The 14724-nt window shown below is 39.5% G+C and overlaps 1 protein-coding gene across 6 annotated transcripts in view; it reads right to left on the minus strand.

Moving 5' to 3' along the window:
• The window catches only part of fam126a (family with sequence similarity 126 member A), a 39330-nt gene extending 25228 nt beyond the window's left edge, over positions 1-14102 (minus strand). The window contains exon 1 of one of the 6 annotated variants that reach the window (XR_003445050.2): positions 13925-14102. The gene's annotated coding sequence lies outside the window, so the exon portion shown is untranslated. Of the gene's footprint in view, positions 1-3372; positions 3394-9217; positions 9373-9516; positions 9540-13924 lie in introns of those variants that run through there. The other 5 variants (XR_003445048.2, XM_027175741.2, XM_027175744.2 and 2 more) reach the window with 5 other exon arrangements.
• Between the last annotated feature and the right edge of the window lie 622 nt (positions 14103-14724).

Here is a 14724-nt window from a genome sequence, read left to right on the forward strand (position 1 = left end):
AGGCTGAGACCACCTCGAATAAAACAGGATATTGTGGTCCATGCAAGTGCGAGTGCTGTGTTCTGCTGTGACCTGCCTGAGATCTGCTTCGAGGACAAAAACAAACCAGGATTTAAACAATCCTGAACATCTCCTGCTGGCCACCCATGGCACAAACAAGTCAACGGAAATATTCGATAACAAGGTTTTACACAGCACGGAGTTAGTACAGGATGTGGTCACTCACCATGACGCATTACAGCCACAGACTGAGGTTTTGAGAATGCACCACTCAAGTGGGCTCTACGGTGTGACTGTTTCACTCGCTAATGCAAGTAAAAATTGGAGTGTGTAAGTATGGAAAATGATGTGGGCGCATGGTGAGTGTGACTCTGGTAGGAACTTTAGAAATGAATCCCAGCTACAAACTCCACAATGTAGCTGATGCTAATGGGGGCGACGCTACACACATTTGTCTTTTTTTCATTACTTCATGTTTAATGTGATTACAAAACCATGGACAAGTCTGGCTAACATCAGTGAGCTAACGTGGAATATGGTTATTGTGGTCTGATGCGTTCCATCAAAGCCTTCTTTTAAAACAAGATGGAGGAACATCCACAAACAATAGCAGTGGAATGTTGATAACGTTAAAGGCAGGGCAGGTGACCAAAATTCAATCAACAATGGCTAAAAGGATGCTAGTTACCGGTCTATTCTTGTTGACAGGGACACTTGCATCTCTAACTGTAAGCTTGTGAACATTTCGGTTCGTTCTGGTTGTGTTATATTACTAGATTATTATTGTTTATGTATTGTTGTTCGTTATTAACATGCAAGTAATGCTAGAGCTTATCTTAGCAGCTCACCTTATAACAAACCTTCTATGCAGTAAAGTTCAAACTCGCCTCTGGAATGAATTTTCAGAAAAATATCTTAGTAATTTAAAATGACCTTGTAAAATAGATTTGGTATTAAAAGACACCCCCCCCCCCCCAAAAAAAAAAAAACATAACACATCAGCCGGTAACGTGACACGTTTTCCGATTTGTGCTAATATTCGTTCACAACACTCGCCACCTGTAGCACAAGTTGACTCGACCCCTTTATCCTGGATACAGAGTCATTTAGTAAAATATCCTCTTAGCTATTTCAGAAGCAGTTTTTAAGACACTTAGCGAATCATGTATTGTTGATGAATGGTCTTTGCTGCTATTCCAAAAGGAGAAGTAACAGTAACTCAAACCTTTTCCTCCTATCTGCAATTAGTTCCCATTTACTGCTTGGTGCACACAAATGGAACAAAAATCTATTACTGCAGATGCATCTTATCCTGTTATATACAACATAAAATCATAAAGTTTGGAAAGGAGTAGAACAGAGGCTTCTGTTGAGTGTACATATCTAGTCCAGTTAGCACGCTTTGCTAATCTGTTACTACGTTGCAGACCCACAAACAGTAGTGGTTTCTAGATGGCCACACGTGACTACACGTGACTCGGTTGAAATGTTTACTAGTGTGAACGTAAGGCTGTGAAAACTTGTGAATATGACACCAGAGCTGTAAATATACATTCTCATTATACCAGACATTTGAGGTTCAAATTTTATGTAGAAAGGCTGTATTGAAGGCTCTTGTAATGATGCGCTGAAATCCTGAATACGCTACATTGAATAAAAACTGGGCAACGTTACGGAAACAAAAACAATAAATGGAAGAACGACATTTGGGTTTTGTTTTATTCCGATTTAATTCAATTGATAAATATTAGCATACTTTTTTTTTAAAAACCAACAAGATAATATTACGAATGCTAGGTACTTTATGTCATTATTCTCTGGTGCCAGAACAATTCCAAGTTTTTATTTAGCACAATTTCTAGAATAACAATAAAACAGAGATCTGTAATCACTATTCCATCACAGTTCAGTAGCGAGGACTTTGAGATTCTTCACTGCTAAAATTTAAAGTATCAGTAACAAAATAGTTGATGTTTAACCCCTGACAGCATCTTGTGCCCCAGTCTCACCTAAAGCTCTACACCAACAACTATAGTGCAGGACACTAAGAGCTAGATAAACTTCACTTACTACAGCTAAATCAACATGTGTTCGATCCCATTCCAACTAAATTACTGAAAGAAGTGTTACATAAAGCTGATGAGCCTCTTCTTAATATTATTAACTCCTCCTTATCTTTAGGTCACATCCCTAAATCCTTCAAGTTGGCAGTTATTAGGCCCCTCGTTAAGAAACCTAATTTAGATCCTAATGAACTTTCAAATTACAGCCCTATTTTACACTTCATTTATGTCTAAAATACTAGAAAAGGTTGTGTCTGTTTAACTGAGCTCCTTCTTACAGGAGAACAATATCTTTATAGAGTTTCAGTCAGGTTTAAGGCCATCATTAGAAGGCATGGGATTAGTTTCCACTGTTATGCTGGCTGACGATACAAAGTTATACATCTCATCAAAACCAGATGAAACAGCCAAATTAACAGAGTGTGTTAACGAGATAAAAGATTAAATGAGCTGTAATGTAGCTCTCTCAGATCACAAAACTCAGGGCTTCTGGTAGTTCCCAGAATATAAAAATTTTCCTAAAGCGCGTTTCGTAGAGTGTTTTCATATTTATCTCTCAAACTTTGGAATAGTCTTCCAGGGGCTCAGACACACTTTCCCAGTTTAAATGTAGATTACAAACATATCTCTTTAGTCAGGCATACACATAATACATCCCATAATCTTGTGCTCTATTACATCTGGCTAAATGCACATCATCATCTAGTGCTCGCTAATATTATGAACAGCAGCTACGCTAATTTCTCGCCACTGCTTCTCTCCTTCTACCATCCCGAGGCATACACAAATTGTACCAGCTCCGATTGTCTTCCATGCGATGAAGATTTTGGACCTCCACTGAGATGAGGCCGACTCTGTGAGGATCCTGAGGCATCTAGAGATCTACCAGCTCCGGTTGGACTCATGAAGTGTTCGGACATACTAAAAGGAGATGCCAACTCCAAATGGTCTTCGAGGCCAACAACCTCATCATCAATACAACATTTATCAGACTGTATATTTAACATTACACCCTCCAGTGTCACCCATATGAGTCTGGTTCCTCTCAAGGTTTCTTCCTTTACCATTCAAGGGAGTTTTTCCTCCCCACAGTCACCTCAGTCTTGCTCATTGGGGATAAAAACAAACACATTTAAATATATCTAATATTAATCTTGAGTTTTTGTATTATATTAATCTTTATATTATTCTTTATAAAAACCTTTTGTTCTATGTTTATGTTCTGTAAAGCTGCTTTGAGACGATGTCCATTGTTAAAAGCGCTATACAAATAAATTTGAATTGAACTAATTGAATTAACATTACTTACGTTACATTTAGCAATTAAAAGTGCGTCACTTCTGTATCCAAGCTTCTCAACGCTCAAGTCAGAACTCATAAGAGTTGGAAAAGGTCCTTGTATGGTCCATACGTCTGTATGAAGACTAACGCACAAAGCACTGCAGCAGCCAGCGCAGTACTCCGGTCTCGTTTTATATAACCACATCACTCCTGAAATAGCGTGCCACGTCATGCTATACACAAGAAAGTGGAGCATAGACGCCGGTTGAAAGAAAGACAAATTTTACACCACTTCACTGAATAAAATGCTATTCGAGCATTGATTGGGCTCCGTGTCCTTCTCTAAATAAAAGGCTTCGGAAGTTGTCACGTTGCCACCATTCACATCCTGTCGCGTGTGTTGCTCTGCAGAAGACAGTAATGTCTGTGTTTATGACAGTGATGACAGAACACACGCTTACAAAGACCTAATTACACCAAGGCGCTCTGGGTATGTCTGCAAATCGGCCAATTAGAGCGAGGAAGAGCTAATGACCTGAATGAGCTCCGTCTCTCATGGTGCTCAGCACTTCTAAACATCTGACACACAGAATGCCATTAACAACCTTCCAGGGAAATGCCTACGTCTCTCAAATGGAAGATGCTTCAATGTTTGATGTGCAGGAGGATAAGAGCAAGACAGGGTCCCGTATCCAGGGGACAAAATTGTCTGTACACACAAAGGCGTGGCTAATGACAATATCATAGAGGAAGAGGAAGAAGAAGATGAAGAATGAGAAGAGGAAGAAGAAGAAGAAGATGAAGAAGGAGAAGAGGAAGATGATGATGAAGAAGAAAAATGAGAAAAGGAAGATGAAGAAGAAGATAAAGAATGAGAAGAGGAAGAAGAAGAGGAAGAAGAATAGCTATGCTTTATAAAAGCCTAAAAACCGCTGGCAAAGATAATCAAACATGTCACTGGTCAGGACTGCTGTGTGTGTGTGTGTGTGTGTGTGTGTGTGTGTGCGTGCATGCGTGTGTGCGTGACTGACTCTGCTCAATCCAGTACACCAGTGGTCACTACATAACTCATGACAGATGGTGACTTGGAGACTAAAAACACACCAAAACATTCAGTCCATTGTGACTCATTTGGGCCTTGTGGAAAGAACAGCAAAGTTTAGAAAAAACATTCCTCATCACTGCAATGGAAATGAATGGCATGTCACAATGAGAAGTCTCTCAGATCTGAAGCTAAAAGAAGAGCATGTGGTTTAAAGGGCTGAAGTCTCGTCCCCCTGCCTGGGCCAATCTGCAGCTCTCCACAGGCTCGGAAATTGGCAGGCTGACTAACGAGAATGGATGAGATAGTAATGAACAGAAAATACAAGCAGAGACCTTATTAAGACCCGGCGTTTGACCTTCTCACTGCCTGTCATTGCTGTGCTGCCACCCAGGGAGCAGCGAGTGGATATGGTGTGCTGAGATCGCTCATGCAGAATGATGAGAAGCCCGGGTTTGTTTGGAAAGAAGCAAAATACTCCTGCTAGTTTATATAATTACCAGAATCAGAGTTTGAATGTAACATATGTAGGCTGTGTTTTCCAGGTTTCTAGGTTAATCCTTCTATCTTTATCATCCACTCATCCATTTTTCTAACCTAATCAAGTGAGTCTATCTACTGCAATCATGCAATCAGCTCTCCAGAAAATCCTGGTCAACCCATCTGGTGTGTTCAACCCATCTGATATAGGAGAAATGATGTCTGCTCTTACAGCTTCATTAAACACAGCATTAAAAGAGCACACCCCCAACCCTTTACCCTCGATCATCTACTTTACAGTAGAGATTAAATGCTACAGAAGAAATCCACACAATTTCTTTACTACATTATCCACACAAATAAAATACTTTTTTTGAGCTGTCTTTAGATCTATATTTTTAGACCCCACCGTTTATGTGAACCTTTTACATATATACAAGAATATACACACAATATAGACAGTACACACATAATATAGACAGTACACACACACGGTATAATATCTAATACTGTATATTACAGACAGGTAAACTAAGAGACAGACACACAGACAAACACACAGATAGAGGACACAGACAATTACAAAACACACACAGACAGACAGACAGGACACAGACAGAGGACACAGACAGAGAGGACACAAACAGACAGACAGGACACAAACAGACAGACAGACAGACAGGACACAGAGACAGACAGACTGACAGGACACAGAGACAGACAGGACACAGACAGACAGACAGAGACAGACAGACAATTTCCAAAAAATGATGGAAATTGATGGCTTACTTGTCCTTTGTGTGTGTGTGTGTGTGTGTGTGTGTGTGTGTGTGTGCCCCGAAGATGTTCAAAGGGCAGATTAGATATTACTGGAATAGTTCATATATGATGCTCTTAGAGGCAGCAGATCTTTAAAAACAGGCTCATTTTTGACTATATTAAAATACTTTGTCATGGTTTGGCCGCTGTAGCAGAGAAACGCTCTCGATGGGCAGGATCCCATTTTACACCTGTACTTTTCAAACCACTTTCCCCTTGTTCTCACTCACATTACACTGGCTGTTCTCTCGCTATTTTACATTCTTATATACGTCACCAGGCGCAAATCAGCTGTGCACCAGCACTTGATTAGCACAAAGGTTATTACATTTAAGAAACTTGGCATAACATTTTCATTTGGTTTGTGCGAGTATTTAAACGGACCTTTACTCTAGAGTTGATGAATTGAGGCCATTGTTAAGAAATTTGATAGAAACAGTTCTTGGAAATATTTTGTAAGAGAAAACGATGTTATTTTACATTGTTAGATATTTTTCTTCACCGCAGACTTGTGCTTCTAAACAGTTAAATAGACCTTGAGTCCTTTATCTAGGATATCATAACCCAAACACTCTAAACTACAGCACCGTGTCTGATAACATACGCTTAGCAGTACCATGTACTGTAGGCTCAAAGTACTTACTTCATAACAGGTCCAACGGATCTGAAAATACACGAGTATTTACTTGTTAGCTGAACTTCAGAGCTACAACTAACAACGGAGATACGATTAGTTTAAGAAATGTTTCTCTCGAGTGTTAATATGTGAGCCTTCCAGCTTCTGGGAACAAAATCCGGTACCTTGTTTGTGAAGTATTTCGCTTGCCAAGAGGTAGTTAGGTTACTGTGAGAATGTCAGCATCAGATCTGCATCAGCACATTTAACACCTTTAACCTCCTATGTTCAGTACTTCACTTTCTGTATTTATACAGTATATGAGTGTGTGTGTGTGTGTGTATAATAATGGAGTAAGGCATCTTTTCTTTTTCTCTTTGACGTATAAATACCACGAACACGTCTTCCTTAAGACGCTAAAAAAAAAAGAAGAGACTACCGCAGACCACATTGTGAGGGCCGCACTGCGGACGGTTTAGTGCTGCAAATGGAAAGCGATTCATCCAAATGTAATAAGACTAATGAGGCATGTAAAACACAGCAGTCTGAGTGCAGAGCAAACAGCGACGTGTTTGTTTATTCTCTTGACTTTGAGCGAACATGTGAAGCTGATGGACGCTGAATCACCTGTGGATCGGTGTGAGGATTAAAACATAAAACCAAAAGAGGCAAAAAAAAAACATCTTTTATTTGTACTCTTTAAAGGTGGGGTGCACGGTCTCTGAATGCCAATGTTGACATTTGAAATCCCTAAAACAAACACATCAATAACACAAATGGGTGTCACCCCTGTTTTGATAGCTCCGCCCACACATACATACATAACCCAGGCAAGTATTATGGCAGAACCTGCTGGGGCAGCTGGCCGAGGGGATGTTTATCAATAAATGAACTCAATGAGTAACACTATGGTGCTACAAATGTGTTTTTGTAGTACTGTGTGTTGTACCGTGAAAGGTTTAGCTCCGTTTCACGTGGCAGGAGACAGTCAACACCTAGAACCCGAGGCAGAGGTAACGACAGAGGCACTGAAGACTCTTTTCTCCACGTATTGACAAGACACGCCCCTTTCTGCTAATTGGCTACACGTTTGTTTTGTTAGTCGGCCCGAATCAGTTTTCTGAAGCATTTTTGAAACATTGTGCACCCCACCTTTAAAAATTGTCCTTTACTCTCCGTTCAGATCAAAATGAAACCAAAAATCCAACTAAATTACAGACATTCTTGCTGCACATAAACAGTCTTACCGGATGTTCAAGTGCTTCTGGGAAGTCGTAATAATGACGTCAAGTTAGTTTGGTTGGACTTAGGTGGAGGGATCTAAAACTTTATCTAAATGAACTAAAAAAAATTTTTTTTTTTTTTTTAAAAAAGGTTTAAAAGGTTTAAAAATGTTTTAAAACTGCACTTCTAGAAGATAAGGACAAAGAATAAGCGTCAAGTGTGTTTAATAGGTTTCTATTAATTAATGAAGCCACTGTAAACTTAGTTACTACCGTAATTGTACTATGACAGGGTTTTTCCTACATTGAAAATGTTTTGGTGGCCGCCAAAACGATGTTTTCTCCCGCCAAAGCCTTATTTGATCTGTAATCGGGTTTTGTGAGTGAAGCAGGCTACTGACGGAGTGACGGAGTGAACGAGCACAGCTTTCGCCATGTCCTAACGCTAAAGTCTGATTCGCGACCTAATGACTCCTTTGAGACGATTCATTATAATGAATGGTTAAAGCAATTTTTCTGCCCGTCTGTGTCTGAATCGGTGTATGACAAATCATTACTTCTTAGAAGAACATACACATCTGAAATGAGAAAGCAAGTGTGTGCTTACCCCATTTAGCAAGAGTGTTTAGTAAAATTTAGCCTTAATAATCCACAGTGTGTATAGGCCTATGACAATCTGTAGTAAATGACCTATAAAATCATTTACAAGTTAGACTGGAGTGAGCTGTTGCTAGCTAGCTGCTAATTTGATTAAATTTTTATATGGTAAAAAATTACACTATTACTTTTAAAATGACACTAAAATTACGCTGTGTGTGGATGACCATGTCGGTCAGCCACCACCGTAGACCAATTTTGACCCAGGAAACACCCTGTATGACATTGTATCTTCTCTTAATTCTGATTTTACGATGCCGTTCAACTCGTTATTATAAAAATAATAATAATATTATTATTATTATTATTAATAATAATTTCCAAAACTGTTTCTTTCTCCATTCTGATTGGGAGCTGTAGAATTTTCTCCAAACAGCTATTAATAAGAAAATAGAAATTAGTCGCTGTGTAATAAATAAAAACCGTCGCAGTGATGAATTTGTTTGGTGTAAGATGAATAAAATACCTCAGGATGCTTTAATTCACGGACATTTGACATTGACCGTACTACAATATCTCAAAAATCTGAGGGGAGGTTTATTTAACTGCTGCTCACAGAAGTGTGAGGCGTCCAGTGAGAAGTCACCAGATTCTTAAGCCATGACTTGAGCCACATCCAGAGAACAAGCTCGGCTCTGCTGTTTCACCGTACACTAACCTCTGACTGATAAAAAGCTACAATTCTAGTTTGACTTTTTCCTCCCACACGTAGATAGACGATATGGCAAATCGGTGCTGATAGTTAAGCGGGTTATTTCAGATACTTGGAACGATTATGAGCTGTAGCAGCAGCTCGGTCAGACACAGAGCATTACAGGCAGCTCCTTCTTCTAAATAAGCTCTGTCTTCTCTAGATGCTTTATATTTACTGGCCAAGGATGGCTATCGAAATGTGACTCATTCCACCGCGCAGAAGCCAGATAGAAACGCTCACTCTCGCCCACGCCGTACACCACAGAGCCTGACAGCAGCTTCGTGCCGCTAACACACAGGAGAATTCCATACAGAGATGTAAGGTGGGTTTAAATAAACTCACCGTGTCCGGCTGAAGAGACACTCGAGACAGCACAGCACACCCACAGACTAACCCTGCTCGACTCTGAAACCTCCGCTCGTTTCCTGTTTTGTGCGTACACACACACACACACACACACACACACACTCGCAGTACCGTGTCCCACCCATCTGACTTCAGAGCAGTAGTTAGAAAGCGCAGGCACCAATCAGAGCACCGAGGGGAAAGGTTTGAGCAAAGGCAGGGTGTGAATGACAATCCTGCCCAGCTGCATTTTCCTGTGCTGCCAGACACACATTATTAACTTTCTAAACACACACCTCTCCAAAAGATCCCTCTCTCAACGGAAGGAGAAAGCCGGATTAAGTAAGTCGAAGACTCGCAGTAGGAACGCGTCCTGAAACGACACAGCAACAGCCCCTCTGAAGTCATGCTTCAACTCTTCATGACCTCTATAGGCAAGTCTGAGACACGAGGTATCGAAGGGAGGAGAACATTTTTAAAAAAAAAACAAAAAAAAACAAAACAGAAAAGCATTAAGGCTGCAGTAGGAACACCGACTGTGATTCAGCGAGTGACGCAAGAGCAGCAGGATAAAATAATTGCTTCAAACACGGCTGTGTTCACGTTTCCATACGTGAGCCGTGTAAACCCGAATCGCTGAGGCTTTCATATCGATGAACAAAAACAAAGAGACCCCTCGAGGAAGGAGAAAAACGTGGCAAAAAGGGAAAAAAAATAAAAGCAGGATGTTGCACATCCAACAGCTGGATTGTATAAATATTTATATTCTTTATATTTAGTAGCTTTTCTTTTATGAACCTGACAAAGCCATACGGTTTATGGTGGCGATTATAAAACGTTATCCACGTATACCTGCGTTTCTATTTATTCGTTATAGATGATCGCTTTATCCCAAGTGACGCAGCACTAGAGTCGAATACGATGCCAAAATCCGACTGGGTTTTATACATAGACGAGGTCATTTCTAGGGAAGTTATTTTAAACAAGCTGCACATAGACACTTGTCATATGAACAATTGTCATAGCTTCCCTTTTACAAAATGGCAGTAAAAATAACCCTGGGTTTATATACGCTCACCTGACACTTTAATAGGAACGCCTATTAAAGTCGGAGTGGCTTTGAGCATGGTGTGGTTGTTGGTGTCAAAAGAGCTGGTCTGAGTCTTTCGGAAACCGCTGATCTCCTGGGACTTTCATACACAACAGTCTCTACACAGAATTGTGTAGAAACCTGCAGCATGAGGGGTCAAAGGAGAATCAACAGACTGGTTTATTCAGTGGACAGGAAGAAGTAAAACTACTCTTTACAAATGTGGGGAGCAGAAAAGCATGTCCAGACGTACAAAAACGTCAAACATCAAGACGGACGAGCCAGAACGACAGACGGAAAAGATCGCGTTACAACAGCCCAAAAACAGAAATCATAGTCTACAGGATAACTGAATATGGACAGCTTAAGACTGGATAAAGAACCGATATCTTTCCAGTCTTCCACTTTTTTGGCTGACAGTGGAATTTAACCTGGTTTCTACTTTTACAGCCCGGCTGCCTAAATGTTTGACATGTTGAGCATGCTTTTCTGTTCGGTCGGTTCTACAGAGTAGTTATTTGACTTCCTGCCATGCTGTAATATATACGACACTCCTCTGACCTTTAACCACACATACAAAAGAGCAGCACGCCTCCTGGCACACCCACTAAAAAATAAGACATGTCATCATGTATGTTACTGTTCAAGCTGTGAATTCTCCCATTGGACACCTTTGGCTTGCCGTATTCACACTAAGCTCTAATCTGTGTGTTTCGATGCCGCCCTGACGAATAAGGAGTGAGGTCGCATTAATCATTAGCTCTTAAACAAACACTGGACTTAATTGGGACTTCTCAGGAGTTTATCATCATATATTTTTAAACTGTGCACTCGTGGGAGATAGAAATGAGACGAACACGTGGGTTCTTGATGTTCAGCATTTATTTTCCATTAACCTCTATTTATTTAGTGAGTAAATACCAGCTCATGTCGCTGTGTATCAGCAGGTGTGGGACTGCAGCTGATATCTACTGTGTTATCGACAACTTCCATCACTCGTTCTTATTGAGTGTACACTATAAAGCGTGTCAAAATACATAGGTCAAGTTAGCTTTGGCGTTTAACCACACACACACACACACACACACACCCTTTTACTTAATGACTAACAGGGTTTATTTTCTTGCAAGAAAGCCATAAAGAATTGCACTATTCAAGTGTTGCAACCAAATGTTCAAATTTCAGTACCTCTGCATTTTTATTACCAGGAACTTACGCAAAACTGTTTCCTTTTAAATGTTCTTCTGTATAAGGTTCGAATAGAGCGTCCACAAAACACTCGCTCGTCCTTTTGCAGCTCCTCACAAGCCTCACACACACACACACACACACACACACACACACACACACACACACACACACACACACACATATATACAAGCATACAGACGAACATAAAAACACACACACGCACACACATTAAGCCCCTGGGCGAGATCAGGAATAAAACCTACACATTACATAAGGCTGAAAGCAGAAATGCCGAGCTTAACACACAGTGAAATGTCAGCGGATTTGGCCTCATCCGCACACTTCAGACATGAAATCTTCCACAGCCATAAAGCATGAGAAATGCACTGGCTGGACGAGCCAAAGGGCAAGAAGAAATAAGACGGAATGGAAATGTCTCATGCATTAAAAGACATCCAGAGAGACAAGCAGTGCTGCACGTGGAAACTCCTTGTTGATGTTGATGAGAAAAACAATGAAACAGGTTTCAGCTAAAAGCAGAAAATAGAAACTCGTAGATCTACTACAACCGTGGTGAGCAGAAAAGCATCTCAGAATGCACAGAATTTTGAGGAGGACAGCATTCAAGAGCAGAAGATAGCATTGGGCGCTCTCGCTCGCGCTCACTCTCGCTCGCGCTCACTGTTCTTGGCAGACAGGAGTGGAACGAGTGTTTCAGCATTTCTTTTTTTGGCCATGTAAAATTACATTCATGGGAATTTCATCACATGGCTTGATCCAGACTTGAGATAAAACTGTCCTCCAAAAAATAGCTGCAAATGTCCTAATGTCTTTAGCACACGCTTGGGTGAGTGTGATAATTTTAGTATGTGTAATGAAGAACCATTCTAGTTCAATTTCCAGATGATATTACACAAAGCCAGAAATAGCCTACATGCGCTTTCTCTCTCTCTGAGGCAAATATCCTCCATCAGCCAGCCAGCCAGCATGAAAAACCCCTGCAGCAAAACTACAGACCCTAATTCACACATTAGGAAACTGGAGAAGCCTTTAAATAAATTGCCAGCAAATTAAACCACTGTCAGTTTAAATGAATAAGTTAAGTCTTAATAATTAAAAAAAAAGTCTTATAATCTGTAACAAATAACAGATTTTACACAGAGCAGTGGCACTGCACTAATCGAACCTGCAATACTGACCAGTGTGCTGAAAAAGACAGGAACCAATTGACTACAACAGGTCATCATGTGTACACAAGGGGACAGTTTTGTTCCCAGTAACCAATCACTGAGCAGAATCATTCCCAACACCTAATTACTGACTAGCATCATTCACCGAAAACCAAAGATCACCATTGTTCAGCCACATTCTCAACAGCCAATCACTGTTCAGCCACATTCATAATAACCGATCACTGATCAGCAACATTCACAATCACTGATCCACAATATTCAACAACCAATCAATGAGCCACAAGATTCCCAATAACCAATCACAGATCAGCATCATTCTTAACAACCAATAACTGTTCAGCATCATTCCCAATAACCAATCACTGATCCACAACATACTCAATAACCAATCACTGATCAGCATCATTCTTAACAACCAATAACTGTTCAGGATCATTCCCAATAACCAATCACTGTTCAGCATCATTCCCAATAACCAATCACTGATCCACAACATACTCAATAACCAATCACTGATCAGCATCATTCTTAACAACCAATAACTGTTCAGCATCATTCCCAATAACCAATCACTGTTCAGCATCATTCCCAATAACCAATCACTGATCCACAACATACTCAATAACCAATCACTGATCAGCATCATTCCCAATAACCAATCACTGTTCAGCATTATACCCAATCACTGTTCAGCATCATTCCCAACAACCAAACACTGATCACTATTTTTTGCTCTTCTTATTAAACTCTTTGTGATTTGTGCAAACTGCAAACCTCCTTAACCTACAACTTCACAACTACTTCATACTTTTTTTAAATCTGTGTCTGAATCAACGAGGTGCTTCATTCAATAAAAAAGGGTGAATTTCTTCAACATAAACACAAATAAATACTAGTGTCATTGTGCACTAACCATACTGTGTCTGTGTGCAGGATCCCATCGGATCCCATCTGACAGCTCGGATTTGCTCCTTTCTACAGTCCCCAGTTCTCTTTACCATTTAACTCACTAAAACTCATCAACAACAGCTATTACTTGTGTTTGTTTAGATGTTTGCACTTGTTTGCAAAACTAACAACAAATGTTTGCTCTTGTGAGCAGCAGTTAAGGCGGTGGTGAGTCACAGCTGGTCCATGTGGTTCACTATAGATCACTAGGATCTACTCACAACTTAGCCAGTTAGCCTTTAGCTACAGTCATATTCAATGGTGAATCGATTCATTACTCACTTTCATTCTATCTTCAGATTTCCTTCTGTTGTTTTTTTTACCCGTTTGCTGTCTTTCCCACCGAGAGATGGATATCCGTCACTTCATAACCGCGCAGCTTAAATAATTCAGCAACATCTAATGCTTCATCTTCGGTACTTTCACAATTCAAACTACCTTAGATTCAATAGATTGTTTGTAACAGACAGCTCAATGACCCAATAGGCATCGACTATATAAAGTATACGACGGTCGCCACAAATAGCAGCCAATCAGTTTAGATTGAGGGCGGGACCTTTTCATATCCATCAGTAGTTAGGCTGTCTCCTTTTTTTAACAAGTCAGTTATGCAAGCAAGTTTGCAAATGTTTTTTTTTTATTTTATCATTTTTTTAACACAACATATTTATAGTTATATAAAATGAATGATAAAAAAAAATAAAATACTCCTGAATTCCACTTTTAATAAAACTGACTTTAAACTCATTTGCAAACATAATTTGACATTTCAGTGAAAATGCTTTATTTGTTTTTGTCTTCATAGTTTATTATATTTTATTTATTTGTTTCTATATTTGTGTGCATTTTTAAATTATTTTTGTAATTACTATTTCATTTAATTTTATTTCTATATATGTGTGCATTGTTTTTACATTATTTTTGTATTTGTAATTTCTATTTAATTTAATGTAATTTTATATTTCTTCTATAATTTGTGTGCATTTTTTTACATTATTTTTGTGTTTATTTGTAATTAATATTTAATTTAATTTAATCCTGGTGCATCCTTTTACATAATAATTACCTCCTTAATTTTGTTT

This window comes from Tachysurus fulvidraco, chromosome 24 (genome assembly GCF_022655615.1).
Source record: "Tachysurus fulvidraco isolate hzauxx_2018 chromosome 24, HZAU_PFXX_2.0, whole genome shotgun sequence".
Taxonomy (NCBI): Eukaryota; Metazoa; Chordata; class Actinopteri; order Siluriformes; family Bagridae; genus Tachysurus; species Tachysurus fulvidraco.